Source organism: Maylandia zebra, linkage group LG8 (assembly GCF_041146795.1).
Source record: "Maylandia zebra isolate NMK-2024a linkage group LG8, Mzebra_GT3a, whole genome shotgun sequence".
NCBI lineage: Eukaryota > Metazoa > Chordata > Actinopteri > Cichliformes > Cichlidae > Maylandia > Maylandia zebra.
In genome coordinates this window covers 2614776-2631937 of record NC_135174.1, presented here as the reverse complement: position 1 = coordinate 2631937, position 17162 = coordinate 2614776, and the positions used below count along the sequence as shown (strand labels likewise).

At 45.2% G+C, this 17162-nt stretch overlaps 1 long non-coding RNA gene across 1 annotated transcript; it reads left to right on the top strand.

The window, feature by feature from the left end:
• Nucleotides 1–14239: 14239 nt before the first annotated feature.
• Nucleotides 14240–16304, top strand: LOC143419938 (uncharacterized). Its single transcript, XR_013099964.1, has 3 exons — nucleotides 14240–14399; nucleotides 15386–15604; nucleotides 16213–16304. It is a non-coding gene; the product is annotated as an uncharacterized LOC143419938 (long non-coding RNA).
• The last annotated feature ends 858 nt before the right edge of the window (nucleotides 16305–17162 follow it).

Sequence of the window (17162 nt, the reverse complement as noted above, 5' to 3'; positions counted from 1 at the left end):
CTCTTGTTCAGAATCACAAATGGAGTGATACGGAGAACCTTCCAAGACTGGACAAACTCGTGTTGGAAATATGGAATGCCATCCCCGACACATAAACATGAAGAAATATGCATTTGGAGTCCTGTCGATCTTCAAATCCACACACGTATGTGAGCAGCTATTCTCCACCATGAACTATGTTACAAACAAACACAGCTCACGCCTCACAGACGACAGCTTACAGTCCTGCGTAAATGAAAGTGACTTTGCAACGCCCCGATTTTCAGACGCAGGTTCAGGAGCAGAAGTCCCATTAACCAGGTCAAATAAATAATGATGCAGATATTTTGCAAATATGTATTTTTCATTGTTTAGTGACATATTTGCTGTTTTCCAATTTATTTTTAAAATTCAGGTCAAGGCTCCGCTACATGCTCTACAAGTCCAAAGGCAATATAAGGATGACGGCTCACCGCATTTTTTGTTTGCTACATGGATAATTAAGTTCAGCTTTTTCCTTCATTTGAAGGAGACCTTCAACTCGGACTGTTTCCTTTTTGTTATAATTTTTTCAAGAAGTTCAAAATGTGTTCATTACTTCAATAAAACATAATTTTCTCTGTAGCACTTCATGGATTTTATAAGCAACACACTATAGTTGCTTATACAAAGGATAAAGGTAAAAAACTATATATACAGTGTTATCTTCATTTTACATGTCAAAAAGTATTTGTGGCTCCCAGTGTTTTCTTTTCCGTTCAAACTGGGTCCAAATGGCTCTTTGGGTGTTAAAGGTTGCTGACCCCTGGCCTAGAGTATTATAATTACAGACACTACACACCACAAAATCAACCTATTTAATTGTTGAATAAATTATGTTTATTCATGTATTCATTTAAATGTGTATTTGTGTTCTGTAAGCAGCAAATAAAGTTACAATTATAAATCATCTTCAGTGTTGGGGATGGACTCAGGACGAGGGCTTCAATCATTTCTGTTTAGGTTAATGCTGACACCTGGTGGATACTTAATAATAATGGTGAGTAGATGCATTTGAACATGAAGGTAATGTAGGAACTCAGTCAGGTCTGAGCCATCGGTGAATTTATTATTATTTATTTATTGCATAGGCTCAGATTAAACCCACATGCAGTTCACGTAGAAATTAGTGTTCAGTTATGTTTGAATCAGTGGACTTTGAGGAGTTTTTATTACAAAAAAAGTCCAAATACTTTTACTGAACAGTGTTTGGCTTGCCTCTACTCCCAGAGCTGAACACAGAAGCATATGAGTACGTTCTGTTGTTACACTGACATGTTTAGAGGTTCACAGCAGTCTGTGTTTAATTGTATGTGTGTTTCTAAAAGGGACACGGATCAATTATCTGCTGTTCGTCACCACTTTCAAAGATATTTGTTTGAAAGGCCCAGTGTGTGCCTTTCAAACAAAGATGAACCTTAGCAGAGAAAGACGCAAAAAGTGTTTGCAGATAATCTACAAAGCACAAAGTGAAAGCAGGTTGACTACATACCGCAGCGCCGATGAAAAGTTTAAGATTCTACTAGAAATAGAGGCTCAAGATATGAACTTGCTGATGGACTGTGTGCTTCATACCCATCTGATTTAGATCAGAAGTTAGCTGATGAAATGACCCAAATTGTCCAATGCTACAAATTTTGTTGAAACATAACCTGCAACCATCTTTTCCAAATGTGTTTGTAGCCTTGGTATATGTTTTGACTCTGCCTGTAATAAACTGCGAAGGAGAAGACTGATTTCACCCATTACAAGATTTAGAAACAAACTGAGAATTGTGGCCATCAGAGTGTGAGCTTGTTAGGAACTTTATCTATTTATTTATTTATTTTTGCCTGTCCCGTTTGGCTCTTTTGCCATCAGAATTATTGTCTAAAGGCGAAGAAAGATGCCCAACGAATTTACTTTACCAAATGGACCATCCCAGCCTTGCCGTAATGGTCTATTTGATTCACCTTTTATTGTTTATTTTATTTTATTTTATTATAACCTGCTAAATACGGGACAGATTTGGCTGGGGAAAAAGAAAGAGGGAAAGAAAAACAGCGGGGAAGAGGGACGGGGATAAAGGGCAAAAAACAAAAACCAACAAAATAAGCAAACAAAAAATACATCTATCAATCACCTGTTGAGAAAGAAAAAAGGGAAAACAAGCAGAAGAAAAAAAAGAGCAACATAATAAACAACATCATGATGATCTATAGGAATATAACAGTAAATACTAAATATTAAACATTATTGTGCAGCACATAAGATCAACAGAACACAGTGTGCTTTGAGGTAGGAGCCAAAAATGTTGTAGTTTGTGGGTGTGATCACCCGTGTGTACACCTGTGAGCATGGACGCGCTTGTATTTAAAAGGTTCCTTCATGTAATGATCTGATAGAGGGTGTGGGGGGGGGGGGCCACAGCCCCGTCCTCCAGGGCATGAAGCAGGTATGGAGGAGATCAAAACTCCAGACATCCAGAGGCCCCCAGAACACAAGAGACCAAGGAAGACCAACAAAGGGGCAGCCGCGCCACTGTCCCAGAAAGAGCTGAGGAGAGTCCCAGATGAGGGCTCACTCAGCAGCCGCGGAGCAGAAGCCAGGGGGAGTTGCAGTGACGCGCCCGTGAGCTCCGCCGGCAGCCAGCCGTGCCTGAGTGACCGAGCCCCAGGCCGAGAGGCCGAGGGCACCCCACCCCCGAAGTGGCCCGAGCGAGCCCCAGGCTCCAGCCCCCAACAAGCAGCCACCAAGGAGTGAGCCGGTGAGTACCTGGACGCCCATCCCCGGACACAAAGAACCACAAACGCACTGATGTCTGAGGGCGTCTGCCACTGGCAGGGGAAGTGGTGGTGGGGGGAGATAGGCCTCCAAACCTTGGAGGGCCTGAGGTGTCCCCAGAGAGGTGGCGTCTGATACCCAACCTGACATATAGACACAGAAATACAGGCACACACATATGCAAACATCCATTCCCACCCTCATGCTCTCATATGCACTTACTCCACACTCACCCAACGTGGAGACAGACATAAAGAGACGCTGTACACACGATCACACTCCCCAAGCGTACTCTAAGCCCCGGGTCTAGGTACCCTTGCCCCTGGAGGGGGGAACTGCACCCAGACCCAGGTAGTGTTACCCTTTTCCCTGCAGTGGGGAGAAGCAGACCGCCCCGACTCCGCAGCAGCAGGGAGGCCCCACACTCCAGACCCCAATCTGACGGCCAACTCCTCCTCCCAGACCCCCCACTCCAACAGGCCGCAGAGAACGAGAGTGTGAGAAGACTCCAAACCTCCCTCCACCCGCTCATATGTAGTGTTGATGCATGTGTGTTCTAAGGTGCATTTAAACCCAGGAGGGCATGGAGCTACCTGCCAGAGAGCAGCAGGTAAGCGCATAGCCCCTCCTGCTAGCCCTCAATGTCTACGTGTATTTAAAATTGAGAGGTGGGCAACGACGCCAGGGGTGGGGTGTACACCCTGATGGCCTTTTGGATTCCGTGTAGCGTGCCCACTCCCAAGATCCTATATGTATGTGTAATGAGAGTGTGAGTAATGTGAATGTCTAAGTTGTGGGATAAAATTGAGGCAGAGGCAGCCATAAGGGGACAGGGGGGGGTAGCCTCCCCTGCACCCTGGTGACACACCTCTACCCCAAGGCCCTGCATGTGTGGGTGGTTATGGTGGGGCGGGAAGAGGGAGGCAGCTGGAGATGGGGAGGGAGGAAGGGAGGGGCAAGTGACCAGGAAGGGTCAGCACCCCCACTGACCCCAGTAGGCACCCCCTTACTCTGCAACCCACCAGGGAAAGGGGGCCCAGGCCCATCCAGACCGGGGCCCAGTTCGGCAGTGCCGCCTGGCCCCACAGAGCCCGGGACAGCCCACCCGACCCCACCACAGAGAAAACTACACCCACCCCATCATCCACTCATCTTCCAGACTACACAAGACAATAGACGCCCAGGCTGAGATCTTCCTCAGGGCTGGGCCCCCATACACCCACCCGCCCACAACCCCGGCAACACACCAACCAGGACCCAAGCCCCCAAGGCCCAGCCAGGGCCCCAGCCCAGAGACGGAGCACCTCCAGAACCCCACGCCCGTCCCGGACCCACCCAGGGGCAGCCAGGCTGCCAGGTCAGTAACCCACGTCCGTCAGCACAGACCCTCCCCTAGCCCCACTGCACGCAGCCACGAGGAAACCGTCACCTAAGAGCCAACAGAGCCCTTAATAGGCCATGACCGCTACCCCGGGTTGAGCCCTCCAAGGAAGATGCTCCTGGGGACTTTATTTATTTTTTGACTGTAATGCAAAGAGACATACACATAGATAATGCCCAGACAGCAGTGGAGGAGGAAAACAAGAGAAAGCATCATGACAGAGTCTGCAACAAGTGTGAATTTGTGAGAGGACAGTCTACAGGTTAATGCCCCAATAACACACACACACACACACACACACACACACACACACACACACACACACACACACACACACACACACACACACACTGACATCATAGATAATTGGCAAACCTTCTGGAGGAAACCTGGTCTTGTTAGGAGAGACAGCATCCATCCCACTTTGGATGGAGCAGCTCTCATTTCTAGAAATATGGACAAATTTATTAAACCCCCCAAAATATGACTATCCAGAGTTGGGACCAGGAAGCAGAGTTGCAGTCTTACACGCCTCTCTGCAGCTTCTCTCCTCCTGCTACCCCCCCAACCCCATCTCCATAGAGACTGAGTCAGCTCCCAAACAGACAAATAACAAACTAAAAACCAGCAACAAACAACTTAAACATAAACAATTACAAAGAAAGAACAATACAGTATCCACATCTGAACCAAAGAGTAAAACAGTGAAATGTGGATTATTAAATATTAGGTCTCTCTCCTCCAAGTCTCTGTTAGTACATGACTTAATAATTGATCAACAAATCGATTTACTCTGCCTTACAGAAACCTGGTTGCAGCAGGATGATTATGTTAGTTTAAATGAATCAACACCCCTGAGTCATTCTAACTACCAGAAATCACGAAGCACAGGCCGAGGAGGCGGTGTGGCAGCAATTTTTCACACGAGCCTATTAATCAACGAAAGACCCAGACAGAATTTTAATTCATTTGAAAGCCTGATGCTTAGCCTCGTCCACCCCAGCTGTACTTGTTATCATTTATCGTCCACCTGGGCCTTACACAGAGTTTCTGTCTGATTTCTTTTTCTCTGCTCAGCTCAGATAAAATAATTATTGTGGCTGATTTTAACATCCATGTAGATGCTAAAAATGACAGCCTCAACATGGCATTTAGTCTGTTATTAGACTCAATTGGTTTCTCTCAAAATGTAAAAGAACCCACCCACCACTTTAATCACACTCTAGATCTTGTTTTAACATATGGCATAGAAACTGAACATTTAACAGTGTTTCCTGAAAACCCTCTCCTGTCTGATCATTTCCTGATAACATTTACATTTACAATAATTGATTACACAGCGGTGGAGAGTAGACTTTATCAAAGTAGATGTCTTTCTGAAAGCGCTGTAACTAAGTTTAAGAATATAATCCACCCACTGTTATCATCTTCAATGCCCTGTACCAACACAGAGCAGAGCAGCTATCTGAACGCTACTCCAACAGAGGTCGATCATCTTGTCACTTCGCACGACTCTGGATACTGTAGCTCTGGTGAAAACTAAAAGCTCAAATCAGAAGCACTTCACTCCGTGGTATAATTCTCAAACACATAGCCTAAAGCAGATGACTCGTAAGCTGGAGAGGAAATGGCATGTCACAAATTTAGAGGATCATCATTTAGCCTGGAGAAATAGTTTGCTGCTTTATAAGAAAGCCCTCCGCAAAGTCAGAACATCTTACTATTCATCACTGATTGAAGAAAATAAGAACAACCCCAGGTTTCTCTTCAGCTCTGTAGCCAGGCTGACAAACAGTCAGAGCTCTGTTGAGCCAACCATCCCTTTAACGTTAACTAGTAATGACTTCATGAACTTCTTCACAAATAACATTTTTATCATTAGAGAAAGAATTACCAATAATCATCCCACAGATGTAATATTATCTACAGCTACTCTTAGTACCATTGATGTTAAGTTAGACTCTTTTTCTCCAATTGATCTTTCTGAGTTAATTTCAGTAATTACTTCCTCCAAACCATCAACATGTCTGTTAGACCCCATTCCTACAAAACTGCTCAAAGAAGCCCTGGCATTATTTAATGCTTCAATCTGAAATATGATAAACCTATCTCTAAAAATCTGCTGTGTACCACAGGCCAAAATGCTGAGTATTGTTCAAAAGTAACTTGGTGTCTGTAAGTGTGTGTGTGTGTGTGTGTGTGTGTGTGTGTGTGTGTGTGTGTGAGATACTGCAGACGAGTGCTTGGTAGTGACGTGTATGAAGTTGTGCGTGTGTTTCAGTCCAGGCACTGAGTGTTCAGGAGTCTGATGGCTTGGGGGAACAAACTGTTCCATCGTCTGGCAGTGAGGGCCCGGATGGTCTGGTACCTCTTTCCAGAAGGCAGCAGGGTGAAGAGTGTGTGTGAGGGGTGTGTGGGGTCCTCCACAGTGTTGGTGGCTTTGCAGAAGGAGTGGGTGCTATAAATGTCTATGATGGAGGGAAGAAAGGCTCCAACGATCTTCTCAGCTGCTCTCATTATCCATTGTAGGGTATTGCGATCCGATACGCTACAGTTACCATACCAGACAGTGATGCAACTGCTCAGGACGCTCTTGATAGTCCCTCGGTAGAAGGTGGTAAGAACGGATGATGGGAGATAACCTTTAGTGAAAGTTACAAATAGGGATGGGTACCGGTATCTGACATAAACGGTAGTAACCAGACCGAAAAGCAGCGCACATTTCGGTGCTTTATTTCGGTGCTTTTTTTTTTTCCTGAGATGTCATACACTTTGGATTGTAGCCAATCATTTTACCTTTCCGAGGATAGTAGGCGGGCCCAGGTACGTATGTTCTTTTAGAGCAGAGCTACAGATTAAAAATGCCGAAGGCGAAGCGGTCAAAGTCTGGCTGTACTTCACAGCAAAAGATGCAAACTCAGCAGCAACAAGTGCTTTAAGCTGATACTGTGATACTGTCAAAGGAGGTAACACCTCGATTCTGATGAAACACCTGGCGATGCATAGCGTTTTTTAAAAGACTAGAAATGCACCGTATTTGATAGCTTGCTGCGAGACCTCACACCGAGCACATCTACTGCAGGTGTGGTGCCTGTTATCAGACCCGGAGTTAGCAACATCCCCCAAGAACCCAAAGAGTAGAGTCCTGGCCCCTAGCCCTGCCAGTGTAGCAGGAATGATGAGGATGATGATGCAGCAGCAGCCGTTCTTCTCTGGGTGAGTAGCTTAATGTTGTTCGTGTGTAATTTACGTTGAGTAGGCTAACCACGTTATTACATTAATGCACGTAAGGTGAACTAGCAAACACCGTCGTAGTTACATGCGGCTGTCTTCTTGTTGGATAGAGTGAAACCATATATGGCCTATAGCTGAAGAAAAGGCTAACATTGTTATCTTTTTACAAAAAAGAGAACAGCTAAACATGAGAGGTTTTAGGACAAAGTTTGTGTTTTCCATTGTTTAAGCACCGCTTCGAGCACCATTTAAGCACCGGCACTGTTTCAAAAGTACCGGTTTGGCACCGGTATCGGATAAAACCTAAACGATACCCATCGCTAGTTACAAATGATCTTCTTATGGCCTCTGGCAGTGGACTTATCTCTGTGCTTGTCCTGCTAGACCTCATTTCAGCGTTCGATACTGTTGACCATAATATTCTATTAGAGCGATTAGAGCACGCTGTAGGTATTACACGTACTGCGCTGCAGTGGTTTGCATCATATCTATCTAATAGGCTCCAGTTTTTCCATGAAAATGAAGAGTCCTCTTCACACACTATGGTCAGTTATGGAGTTCTGCCAATTCTGTTTACATTTTTCATGCTTCCCTTATGATCCATATGACCCCCCTATGAGCAAGCACTTTGTGATTTTTATCTTGAAATTTTATCAATAAAATTTTACTTACTTTTACTTTACTTTATCCATCATGACAATAGTTTTAAATTCCTGCTTATTACCGAAAACCGCCACAGGTGTTTTGTGGTACTCATTACAATTCTTTAAGTGTGTTTTAAAAGGTTATCACCTGGTTATTAATAGGTTATTACATAGAAACAATCTGTTTTGCATTTTGCAGCTGTTTCCTGCTTATTACATAGAAACTACCAGAGAAATTTTCCAGGTAATGGTCAGTTTTTTAAGTTAGCATTAATAGGTTATTAATGTCTTATCAAATGGAAACAAGAAGTTTTGTATTTTGTAGCTCTGTTTCCTGCTTGTTACATAGAAACTACCATGGGTAAGAACATTATTATGTTCTTATTTCTTCCTTGTTACCCTACTATTATCCCTTTATTACAGAGCTGTAACAGAAAGTGCTATCAATGCACTGCACTTCATCCAACATTTGGACTGTGCAGGAACTTGTGCCAAGCTACTTTTTGTGGTCTACAGTTCAGCTTTTAATATCATTAGCCCAGTTCTGCTGCAGGACAAGCTGAATGGGATTGCTTCCACCAAACCACCAGGTGGATTGATGTGCTATGATGAAGTCTAAATCCTGATTAAAAGCTTCAATTAGAGCCGTTCCTGTATCAATGATCAAATCAATAATTCGATTTTTGAAAGAAATGCTGAAAACTGGTCTATAGTAGGCTAAAACACCCTCATGTAACTGCTTTAGAATTTTAGACAACTAACAAAACCTGTGGAACTTCCATCCATCCATCTTCTTCCACTTATCCAATTTAGGGACACAGATGGGATTGCAGAGTGACTGAGGAGGAATGATACACAGGAAATGGTCTGCAGTGCACTTGAACCATGCACCGTGGCGTGTGGATACTTCTTTAAGACAGTCCGTCTCGCCTGGCCACGCCCCACAGCTCACATATAAAGCAGCTGTGCAGACGTGACACCGGTAATAATTTGATCGGAACGCATTTCCGTGCGGCCTGATGGTGGAGAGATAATCTCTCTCGAAGAGAACCAAGAGAGTCGGCGCTACAGGCTGGAGAACTCTCACTCGCCACAGCAAGGTCCGACGGCCGGCGAAGTGAAGCCTCAAGAGTGAACTCGTAAACGAGACACTCGAGGTCAGACACAAAGGGTTAGGGTTAGACGCTGGGGAACACAGCCTGCAGCCACAGGAGCTCATATCCCAGAAGAGACTGGCTAAAGAAGCTGGAGAACACACACTCGCTGGCTGACATATCAGACACAGCAAGGTCCGACTGGCACGTAAGCCGGCGAATGCAGGCAACACGGCAGGGGAACACAGCAGCTGCCAGAGCGGAGGGCCAAGCCAGGGACGCGAGTCGCAGGTCGCCCCAGGGCCAAGCATCCATCCGTAGACAGGGGAGCCGCAAGAGTGAACTCAGGGACGAGACACTCATGCAAAGCTGGCGCCACAGGCTGGAACGCAACACACTCACTGGCTGGTGTATCAGACACAGCGAGGTACAGCTACCGTGTAACCGGCAAACCGCCTGCAGGGAGCCTGGCGCTACAGGCTGAAAAAACACTCACTCGCTGGCTGACCATCAGACACAGCGAGGTCCGGCTGGCGCGTAAACCGGGGAAGCATGGGCAATACGCACTGCTGCTGGAGTCAGAGCCGAGAAGCTGCCCCACCCGCTGGTCGTGTGAACCGCGCACTGCGGGCAACACGCCAGACAGAACAATGGCTACACTAGGCTGCAGAAGTCTCACTCGTCACAGCGAGGTCCGCCTGGCGTGTAAGCCAGCGAACGTGAGCAATACGCCAGGGGAGCACAGCCTACCAAGCCACTCAAGCACAGCAGCTGGCTATCGCCGAGACAGGAACCCGCGATATGCGGACAATGCTCCAGACGGGAAGTCGAAGCCGCCTGCTGGAGAAGCCGAGTCATAACAGATCCCCGCCTAGCACTAGGCAGTGACACAGTGCCAGGGAAAGAGAGCCTGCCGCAGCAGCTCGGCCACTCAATGGATGGCCGAGGTAGGTTAAGGCCCAGGGCCTGTCCCAGGAGCAGAGCGGCCGACCTGCACCATCCACGACAGGGGAGGGGCTGGTGGCTCAGGCCACTGAGGGCCCAAGAGGGGAGCAACCCAAGGTTCATCACCAGGGTATAGCAGACACTCTGCGCTGTACGCAACCAGGGGGCCAGCAAGAGTGGGCCTGACGAGACACTTGCGGTCAGTTGGGAAGTGTCAGCTCACTGAGCGGGCACCTGGTGGCCATGTGACCCGCGACACAGGGGCAATGCACTAGACAGAGAGCCAGCGCTGCATGCTGGAGAACACTCACTTGCTGGCTGATGTATCAGACAGATCAAACTGCCCCCTGGCAGTCTAGCCCGCTGAAGGCCAAGCGGGGACTTAACCCGAAGGTCCACCCAGGGGCCAAGCGGTCGCTAGCACTGTCCGCAGACAGGGGAGCAACAAGAGTGAACTTTGAGAACGAGACACTCATGCACAATGCTCCAGGCTGGAGAACACTCACTCGCCAGCTGAAGAATCAGACACTGCGAGGTCCAGCTGGGGAGTAAACCGGCGAATGCGGGCAATACGCCAGGGGAACACAGCCAGTAGCTGCAGTAGCTGATATGCCAGAAAGAACCCGGCTAAAATAGGCTGGAGAATGCTCACTCGCCGCAGTGAGGTCCAACTGGCGCGCAAGCTGTGAATGCGGGCAACACGCCAAGGGAAGACAGCCTGCAGCTGCAGTGCAGCCAGGGAGGTGACTCACCGAGGGTGTCAGCTCACTGAGCAGGCCCTGCCAGCCACGTAGACCTGCAACATTTGGGCAATCTGCCAGACAGAGAGCCAGCGCTGCAGGCTGGAGAATTGTTAACCGCTGGCCGAGGCGTCAGCGAGGCATAACTGGTGTATAAACCGGCGAAGCGTGGGCAATATGCCAGGGGAACGCAGCCTGCAGCAGTGCTGGCCACTAAGCCCAATTCAAAGGATGTCAGGAGGGAGGAGGGCGGCTTGAGGACAGCTGAGCCCAGGCTCCGAGTCCTCCCCGCCTCACCTGAACACGGCCATCTCCACACGCCTGCATAGGCCCCTCAGCACAGCGAGGTGGCCCCAGGGTAGACAGGCAGTTCCATCAGGCAACCCTGGTCGTCTGACCCGAGCCAAGCGTCATAAACATCAACCTCCTGACAATCAACATCCACCAGCCCAGGGCTCACAGAGGCGGGGCCATGGGAGGGAATGCTGTGGGAGGGGCCCGGAATCAGGCGACCCAGACATGGGTTCACCCGTCCGGGCCCCACTCCAGTGGCAGCCAGAGGGGATAGAAGTTTCTTCAACATCCACCTCACGATAATCAACCTCCACCAGCCCAGGCCTCACAGAGGCGGGGCCATGCAGCCATCATCCTCACTTTAGCCTGAGAGGCACAGGATGGGGGAGGGCTCTCCGTGTCCCCAGACTGCCTGCAGTTGACATGTCAAGCTTCATCCCTACAGAGGGAGTGACAATATGGCCGCCATCAGGGCATAAGTAACCCTTACGCCCCTGTTAGGGCATGCCACCCTGCCCAGGGAAGGCCCGAAGGGAGGAATGGCACTCAATCGCCTGCCACCAGACCAATCAGGCAGCAACGGCACCTGAGATGGGAGGCGGTGAGGCTGCGTGACATCAACCTTGAGGTCCACTCTACTAGACAGGACCGCAGGAAGGGCTAGTTCCCACACCTGTGATGCTTCAATCAAGAGCTGAAGGGACCCATCTCACCCGACACTGTGCACGGGGACCAGCAAGGGGCAGCCCAGGGACAGGGCGGCAACACCGGAGGAGAGGATGGAAGCTTCTTCAACATCCACCACCTGATAGTCAACCAACACCGGCCCAGGCCTCACAGAGGTGGAGCCATGGGAGGGATGCTGTGGGAGGGGCCAGCAGTGAATCAGCAACAGGTGTGGGAGGGGACCCAGCCCATGGCCTGCCTATCTGGTGTCCACAGCAGTGGCAGGCATTTTTTGGAGGCATGAGATGGGGGAGGGGTGGGCCAGTTAAATGCTTTCAGAAAACCAAGCACGGTCTGCCTAGTTCGTGTTGGCAACAAAGCAGTCAGCTTCTCTAGCCAGCATGCTATGGGCTGCTATCATGTAGTTATTTATTTTTCCCTTTTCGCCCAGGCACAGCAACACTGCTCGTTCCTATCGTCAAAAGGCAAAAATGCCATACACAGACATGTTTGGGATGTGTGGGCTGCCATACTTCTGCTACCAAGCAAGGGGGCGGGGCCACACGCTAACCAGGAAGTGCTAACAGTTAGCCGGCACTAGCCGCAACCGGAATTCCCCTTCCACCGTTTATTTGCTTCTGCGTCACAGTGCTGACAGGTGAACGTGTATGCTTGGAACTCTGACACCTGTCCCCAATGTAGCCGAACTACGAGCGGAGCCCTGCTGGCCGGGTTAACCCGCGAGCTGCGGCCTATATGCCAGACAGGCTAACAGGCTGGAATGCTAAACGCCGGCTGGCTAACGGTAAGCCGGTGTTCTGCCAAACCATCATACTTTAGGAAAACGTCCTACCGTAGGTAGTGTATGCACATTTCTGCAGTCACAGAGTAATTCCAGCATAAATTTAAGTAGGTATGATGGTTTGCCACTTAACTTTGCCCATCAGAGTATGCTTGTAGCTCATATTCATAAAGCCTGGACTACGGTGGCCCTGAGAGGCCAAACGGACTGCAACTTCAGAAAACACTTGCAAAAAGAAAAATGCTGCAAAAAGGAAAACGCTGCAAAAAGAAAGACGCTGCACTGCAACTTCGAGAAAAACGCTGCACTGCAAAAAGAAAAACGCTACAAAAAGAAAGACGCTGCACTGCAATTTCAAGAAAAACGCTGCACTGCAAAAAGAAAAATGCTGCAAAAAGAAAAACGCTGCAAAAAGAAAAGCGCTGCAAAAGCACACAAAGCACAACGGAAATAGGAAAAAAGACAACGGAAATGTTCCTGGGGAGACAATAACCCGACGGACCAGTTGCACAAACCAAAACATGCTAACCAGTGCGCTAGGACTGGGAGACACTTCAAAGAAGTGGAGGAGAGGTAAATATCTTGTAATCTCATGATTCTAATAATACTACAGATATCTGGAATATATATTCAAAGATAATTCTAACAAAGATAATGTTTAATGTAGCCTTAGAAATGAAGCTTTTTTAAACCCGAGAACAAATGCAAAGGCATGAACTGGTAGGTACTAAGAACTGTATTCTGGTTTAAGCCTGCCACCGGTTCTACGGCATAATTTTAAAAACTAGTTTATGACTTAATAGGGCATATGTACACAGTGACGAAATTCTTCTAACTTCTCTAATTTTGCTCATTTTGAGTTGTCAGCATAGAGGTCTTAATGAGAGTGATAAGTCCTGAATCCTGGTCCATGTTCTTTGAGCTTTTGCTGGCCTTTATTTAAGCACACATCAAGAAGATTAAATACTTGAGTCATGTTTATTGAGACTTGTTTCAGATGTGGTATTTTTTTTAAAAACACTTATTAAGTGCATTTGTGGATTCCTGCGGTCGTAATTATCTTTTCATGTTTTCTCTTCAACCTTAGGCCCAGTCTCAGTCACAGACATCATCAATAAGTATTTCTCTGAGGGCCATACATATGAAGTGATCCTGGATTTTCTTGAAAACAAGCATAATATTTGTATGAGTCTGAGAACATTAAAGAGGAGGCTAAAAGATGCTGGAATGACTAGAAGGACAGACTTTACTCCCACTGACATTGTCATTTCCACTGTTACACAAGAGCTGAGAGGCTCAGGTCAGCTTCTGGGTTACAGATCCATGTATCAGACACTGCGACAAAAGTATAATCTGAAAGTTAAAAGAAATGATGTAATGCACATACTCTCAAGACTAGATCCATATGGTGTTAAGCGTCGCTGTAAACGCAGGTTTGTTCGAAGAGGATATTTTTCAGAAGGACCAAATCAAGTGTGGCATGTGGATGGTTACGATAAGCTGAAGCCCTTTGGTGTTTCTATTAGTGCATGTGTCGATGGATTTTCAAGGAAAGTTATGTGGCTCAGCTGTGGCAGCTCAAATAATGACCCAGGTATCATTGCAAAATATTATATGGAGTGCTTGTCACGGTTTGGTCAACTTCCAAGCATGCCTTCGTACAGACTGTGGCACAGAAAATGGCACAATGGCAGCCATTCACTGTGCTTTAAGATCAGACCATGGAGATGAACTTGCAGGAGCCCACAGTCATATGTATGGTACCTCAACTACAAATCAACGGATTGAAAGTTGGTGGTCTTCGTTCAGAAAGCAAAGGTACATGGCTTTTAAAATATATTCTGAAACTAAAATTGAATGGTTCTGAAGGTGTTTCGTGGTCAGCGATATACTTTTTTTTGTGGGTGGGGTTTTATACTCAAATATTAAATTACAGTCACAAACAAAGAAAAACATAGTCACCTACACATTTTTCTCATGTGATGCACAACTGCTTCAAAAAATATAATAAATGGTTTGGTATACCAGTGACATTTGTTTGTATTAAAACAACTCACTCAAAAAGAAAATCCTACTCAGACATTCCACAAAAGTCCTAAAAAGGAACTATAAAAAACAACAAACAAACTGACATTCAACATTTTAATAAATTATTATGAATCCTAGAGGCAATGGCATCAGTAAAGATTGATGTATTTAAAACTGAGTAAAATGTATTCAAATTTGTGTGCCTACGTAGTACCAAACTAACATCTAGATCAAATAGTTTACCTGTAGGGAGTCATATAAATAAAAGAACAAGGGTTTCTTCAAATTTGAGAACTGTAATATGAGTAATATAAGAACATTGATCCAACATGACAGAAATTTGTTAGAGGAGGTCATTCATTTCAGACATTTCTTCGACTTTGTGTGCCAAAAAAAAAATACTGATGTTTTCACTAGCTTTTGGATTTCTGTGTGGTATCTAACAAGTGATAACAGCTTCAGTGTTCATGGAGAAACAAAATAGTACATTTTTATGGACAGACCTGTATATTACAACTTTTCTTAAGTTCAACCGCCAAATGTAGGAATAACAGAAGGATTAATCATTTTGTTAAATTTTGTTATTTGTGTGAAGTTGCTTTTTTTTTCCTGCAGTGCATTGATGAAACACTTCAGAACATGTGAATAAGCTTTTCTTTGAACGAAATTGCGCACATTTCAATATTCTTAAGATTACGACTTTTTTTTAAAAGAGGACAATTACATTGAATTACTTGTGTTATTAAATTTTATATGCCTTGTCATTCCACCATTAGAACTCAGTTCTGGATTGAACTCTTCAGTGACCTGAGGGAGAGGCATCTTTTCAACGGCAGTCATGAACATAAATGCCTTCTACGATATGTCTTCCTCAATGTCTTGCAAAAAGAGCTTGACGAGTACAGAGATCTCTGGAACACTCACACCATCCGACCTGTGCGCCAATCTTGTTGTCCATCTGGTAAACCAGAAGCCATGTATCACCTGCCTCATAGGTATGTATTTAGTCCATGTATTTTATTTCACAGTTTTACTAAAATTTTTCTTCCTCAGTATAGTGTATTGTATGTGCAGGATACCTGTCCAGCTTGCTGTTATTAAACCTGTTGTTCATTTATAAAATGGTTCAGGAACAGTCCATCCCTTATGTGCACTCTTTTCTTTCTTGACCTAACCACTTGAGTTAAGTAAGCAGTATGCCATTTAGGTTTAACAATTTGCCCTAACTGTTACTCACAGCAGGTATTACACACACTTTTGCAATTGAATAGTATTTTTTGTTGTTTTCACCTTTTTGCTGAATAGAAATTAAAGCTGCCACTTGTGTTTTGCCATTAGTTCTGTTCTCTGACTTCATGCACATACGTTTTATTTTTATATTTTTTTCCAAAAAAAAAAAAAGTTAGACAATCATATTTTAACTTTGGATCACATCTTGGCTAAAAATGACAAATGTAGATATATGCATAATTAAGATTCTTTAAAATCACAATTTCCAGAACTGACTTTTAATTATAAGATTGACTTTGCGCTTTTGCTGTAACCTTGAAGGATAGTACCTGGAGAAGTGACTGAATTTGTTCATTTTTCTGACTGACCTAAGGTATGGTGGAAGAGAGTGTGGATTCCAAGTGCCTCAAGACATCCTGCACCAGTTTGATGACATTCTACCTGCTCAGTACAGTCTATGTGGGGACAACAATCTCCAGGTTCATTTCACAAACTTGGAAAGACAGAGTGAGCTCCCTCGACCAGTCAACTGGACTACTGCAGTTGAAAATTATATAACACTCAAAAATATGACTGGACTTTAGAAGTCAATGTAAAATCATCTGCTAGATGTGGGTACAATTACCACTGACACTAATTGTCACAAACCAACTTTAATGAGTATTGAAAAAAATAGTACCATAGTTTTTATATAAATAGTTTCACTACCGTCAACTTTTCAGTGTGTACGCTTTCGACCTGAAGAAATCAAAAGACCATACTGTACAAAATAACTTGTTCCTTTTAATTAGGTGTTGTAACAAACACGTTGATTAATTTGGAGATCTGTTTTTACAAACAAAGGTTTACAAAAGCATTCAGCGAGACCTGTATTTACGTGGGTTTTTCCTATTTCTTTTTTTAACTCCAAGAACAACTTGCATATCTTACAAAAAAATGTAATCAAACACAGAAGTGTTTGATTAAATAAAGCCTTTTAACTGAATTTATCAGATTTTTTTCCCTGTGTTATTATACTAGCGTGTCTCAGTACATTAGAATACTTCAGAAATGTTTTATTTTGTTACATTGGCAATTTCTTAATACAGTGAAATATGTCTAACTTGTTCAACTGTCCCACTATGATACTATGCTTTTGAAATTCCAAAACCTGATTGAACTTTCTGCGATGCATTAAACTTTATGTGATTTACACAAATTATAAATTATTAGAAAAAAAATTTCAGAGTTTAAAATCACAAACTTCAACTGTTTGCTAAAACCATAAATGTGGCTTAAAAGCAAAAGGACTTGGACCTTAGGGAAGCCCAAACCCAGGAGAGT